Source organism: Zalophus californianus, chromosome 5, assembly GCF_009762305.2.
Source record: "Zalophus californianus isolate mZalCal1 chromosome 5, mZalCal1.pri.v2, whole genome shotgun sequence".
Classification (NCBI taxonomy): Eukaryota; Metazoa; Chordata; class Mammalia; order Carnivora; family Otariidae; genus Zalophus; species Zalophus californianus.
In genome coordinates, this window is record NC_045599.1 from 86,659,432 (window position 1) to 86,664,543 (window position 5,112).

At 36.6% G+C, this 5,112-nt stretch overlaps 1 pseudogene across 1 annotated transcript; it reads right to left on the bottom strand.

The window, feature by feature from the left end:
- Window positions 1-2,994: 2,994 nt before the first annotated feature.
- LOC113928519 lies at window positions 2,995-4,492 on the bottom strand (annotated as a pseudogene). Its single transcript, XR_003521911.1, has one exon. The product of XR_003521911.1 is annotated as a thioredoxin-dependent peroxide reductase, mitochondrial-like (transcript).
- Window positions 4,493-5,112: the final 620 nt, after the last annotated feature.

Sequence of the window (5,112 nt, forward strand, 5' to 3'; positions counted from 1 at the left end):
TGTTACCATTTAATTTATTAAAAAGAAATCTGAGGCAAATATGTCAAAATATTAACAGTTAATTTAAGCATTAGGTTTACATTTGCTAAATATATTAGCTTCTGCATTTATGCACTTTGTCGTATGTTCATAAATTATTTTCAAATAAACATTAGAAAGATTGTGCAACAAAAGAGTCAAATTCTTGACCCAAAAGATCTTTCTGGAATCAAAGAACTTAAAGAAAATGTGTTGTTCTCTTTAATCTATGAAAAGGAGAGATCCGCGGGCTTAGAAAAAAAAAACTGATAGGTAATGGAAGGGGATTAAAAATCCACTGACAGCCTTGCTACTTTGACATTGGTAACTAATGTGCTGAGCTTCCTTGCAACTTGCTCAGGCACTTCACAGTTTACTTGTTCCTTTGGGTATCTTTTCATACTTACGTGCTCTTAAGCATTTCTAAGGCAACATAGAATTCTATTTTAAATTTTTTAATTTGAGTATTGTTGATACACAATGTTACATTAGTTTCAGGTGTACAACATAGTGATTCAACTTCTCTATAAAGTATGCTATGCTCACCACAAGAATGTTTCGAATTAAAAAAAAAAGCTAAATGGATGGAAACAATATCTCTGTGGGTAAACTCTGCAAATCTGAAAGCCACAGTGAAGTAAATTTTTACCTGTTGCCTGTAGGTGAGAGCTGACAGTTTTAGAAAATGTCTGTTTCTAGAGATGTTAGTGCCTTAGACTCCTGTAATCTGTTGGTTGACATAGGCCACCAATATACTTGTGATAATATTTAAACATAAAATAAAAAGTAAAGAAAAAATTTTAAATGACCTCATAGATCTCAAAAATCAAATGCAAGAAGAAATCGAAGAAACGTGAATGTTTTAAATCATGAAAATGTAAAAAGTATATGTAACTGAGAAGTCAGGTAGAGGAGGAGTCTGCTATTACGTCTAAAGTAGCAATGCCAACAGAAGTATGTGAGCCACATGTGTAATTTTAAATTTTCTAGTAGCCACATTAAAAAGAAACTGGTGAAATTAATTTTAGTGATATATTTTATTTAGCCCAATTTATCCAAAATATTATCATTTCAGACCATATGATCAATATAAAAACTATGAATGAGTTATTTCACATTTCTTCTGAAAGTCTGAAATCAAATGTGAATTTTGCACTTCGAGCACATCACTAGACACATTTCAAATGTTTACCAGCTACCTGTGGCTAGTGGCTGTTTACTGTATATGTAACTATATAACTGTCTGAAAGATTACCTCAGGAAACCAAGGATTAAACATATTATGACAATTATAAAAATAAACACTAGATGATCTAAAAATGGAAACTGGACATGTAATATTTTTACCTAGTTGTTGAGCTTTTGTATTAAACTGATGTTCTTACTACTTACCCAGTATAATATGTGTATGAGAAACTTTCATTTATTTTGATGATGCTTTTTTTCTGAATAGTTTCTATGGCTATTTTAAGATAATATCTATATTTGAGGGGTGTGTCAAACATTCAAGAACTATGGAGCACATGACATCATAAACTATATTCATTACATTTAAAATGGGTGTATTTCATTACATGTAAATGATATCTTATTTGAAAAAGTGCTTTGTTTAAAATATGAAGAAAATAGAAAAAGAATTGACACCTTTAAAACACTAATACATCTCTTTAAGATCTTTTGCATTTGTTGTTTCTTATGCCTAGAACGTGTTGTTCCCACTTTCTTCTGGTTTTTACTCAAATGTAACCTTTATATAAAGCCTTCTTTGGCTACCTAATCTAAAATGGCCAGTGCTCCTCACAAGCCCTATCCCCTGTGCCTTATTTCTTAATTACCTACTATTTCCATTTAACATACTACATATTGTGTTATTTATCTCAAGTATTGTTTGCTGTCCCTCAAGAACGTAATGTCTATAAGGGCAGGGATTTTATTTTTGGCCAGTTTAGCCTACTCTTGTAGCTCCAGAGTCTAGAATTGTGTCCTGTATCTGATACTGAATATATACATGTTGAATTTGTGAATGAATTCACAGTTTTTCTATGACTCTATTTTAATAATTCATTTATTCATTCAACAAAACTTAATTATGTCCCTTTTAAGCATTGTACTAAACACTGGAAAGTTGGGGCTTGGATGCAAATATAAGAATAACTTATTTTTTATTTATTATTTTTTTTAAATTTTTTAAAGAAAGGCAGACTGCCACATGTGGTGTCTCATCTGGATGTGTCTGGAGTTTTGGAGGCTTGACTACCCTACGTTCTCCTACAAATGGACCTTGAGAGCTTGTTTGGAGGTCCTAGCAGGGGAGCGCAGCTACTCTTATACCCTTGACCAAAGAATGGTCCTCCTCTATCGGGGAAGGTGTCCTCTTCGACCAAGCACGCAGCTTTAGGAGGGATGCACATGGAGCAATGAGGGAGGAAGGGGACACCAGCCTAGCCAGCCAGATCAGCCGAATCAACCTGGCGATCAATGGGGTGACAGATGTCGCAGCCAGATTGCCCTCACATTCAAATATAAGAATAATTTAAACCAGGGGTTGGAAATCTATAGTTCACTGGCTAAATCCAGCCTGTAACCTGATTTTGTAAATCAAGTGTTATTGAAACATAGCCACACTCAGTCATTTATGTGTTGTCTATGGCTACTTTCACACTACAATAGCAGAGTTGAGTAGCTATGACTGAGACCAGACAGTAAGGCCCTCAAAGCTGAAAATATTTGCTAGAAAAAAATATGATGATCAGGACCTGATGACCCCTGATGCAAAGAGGATAATTCACTTCAACTTCTAGTCTTTCTGTTTGCAGATCAAATTTTGAAGGCCCTGATTACTGTGATAGCATTTTTAGCAAATAAATATCTTGGGTTTACTATGAAATGAAGCTTTGAATACATCAAACTAGAAGTCACATACTTTCTTACTGACTATTCTAACTGAATATATAGTCGAACATTTCTTTTGATGTATATTTTTTAAAATTTTTATTATGTACTTTGCATTGAGCACTTCAGAAAAGAAAATTATTACAATGGTTTCAAAATGCAATTTCTGGATTCAATAAATATCCTTTATAACTACAACCAATCAATATCTAGAATTGTATGTAGACCCTATGTCAGCTAACAAGTAAAATAATTATATTAATCTCAGGGATGAGAAACACGCATGATCACTTAAATCACTTTGCCACCGTGTTTTTTTAAAAACATGATTCGCATTTGTTTCAAGTACATATACAACCATTGCAAGAGTTGAATTAGACCACTGAAGTTAACACCTTAAAACTATGTAGGATTATGATCTTTGTTCCCTTAAAAGAAAATTCAATTTAGTGCAAAGAAATTCTAGAAGAAACTTTCAGGACCCTTGATCAGAAGCTTCAGTACTTTGCTGTACTACTCTGGTGTACATGAAAGTTCAAGAAAGGCCAAGAAAGAAGAATGGTTCGTCTTCCCATTGAAGACACAATCCAAGGATTATGTGAACTAGCATTCTATAAACTAGCTAGCCATCAAGAGTTACCAATAAAGGACACTTTACGTGTGTGAGTACATTTAAAAGCCTTAGCCAATGTTACAAAAAGAAAACAGAGTATTATTTATGAATATAAGCATAATTGGTGTTTTGTCTTCTATAAATAATCATCTTTCAAATGCTAAAAGTGAGTTCCACCTGTGTCTCTTTCCTGATGTGAGAAGCAATGGGTACACATGGGATGATCTACTGATTTACCTTCTCAAAGTATTCTTTGGCAGCAGTTGGATGTGGCTTGATTATAGGAGAATCTGGGGTCCAGTCTGCTGGGCAGACTTCTCCATGGGTTTCCACAAAGTGGAACACCTTCACCAGGCGGGGGGTCTCTTCCACACTTCGGCCCACGGGGAGATCATTGACACTCAACTGCTTGATGATTCCACTGGGGTCAGTGATGAAGAGACCTCTTAGAGCGATGCCCAGGCCTTCTAACAGCACGCCATAGTTTCAGGAAATCTGTTTAGTCAAATCTGACAAGAGTGCGATGTTCATGTGGCCCAAACCACAATTCTTCCTTACTGTGTTGATCCAGGCAAGACAGATGAAGTGGGAATCCACTGAAACCACAACTTCACAGTTCACATCGTGAAGTTTGTTGGCTTTGTCACTAAAAGCACCAATTTCTGTAGGACACACAAAGGTGCAATCCAAAGCATATAAGAAAAGCACCAAGTATTTCAGCTTAAAGTCACCAAAGCTTAGGTCTTTGAACTGCCCATTGATAATGGTGGTGACCTTAAAATAGGGCGCATGCTGGGTGACAGCAGGAGCATGTTATGAGGAACTGGTGCTAAAAGTGAATTTTGCTTGACCAGAACCAGACCACAATACATTTGTCAGGCATGTTCTTCAGAAAGCAGCAGGTCTAAGGGCTGCAGAGGCCTTACTTGTAAGGTAAAAAGAAATGCCCTGACTTTCATATTCAAACATGCGAACTGTCTACTGTTGAAAATCTTTCTGGGGCGCCTGGGTGGCTCAGTCATTAAGCGTCTGCCTTCAGCTCGGGTCATGAACCCAGGGTCCTGGGATCGAGCCCCACATCGGGCTCCCTGCTCAGGGGGAAGCCTGCTTCTCCCTCTCCCACTCCCCCTGCTTGTGTTCCCTCTCTCGCTGTGTCTCTCTCTGTCAAATAAATACATAAAATCTTTAAAAAAAAAATCTTTCTGTAAAGGAATTTGAGGGGCAAATTGCATTTGCAAGGTAATAAAGAATCTCCCCTTCAAGTGTTTATTTCCATCATGTAACAGCTCCCATTTTACTATTACCCTCCTCCTCTTTGGTGTGTGTATGTGTGTGTGTGTGTGTGTGTGTGTGTGTGTGTGTGTGTGCTTCCTCATGAAAAACTTAAGAATGAATCAGTTGTTAGGTAACACACCTGGATGAATGAACATTGGTTTACGTTCAGCCAGTTATCCCCATCGTTAAGTGAGAAAAATGATCCTGGCATCGGTGGTGGTGGTGAATCAGCCAGTTAACTGGAGCTCTGACTAAACAGTGATCTGAAACTTGCTATGTGCATTTACACAATCTTTTTGCTCAACAAAAAGTTT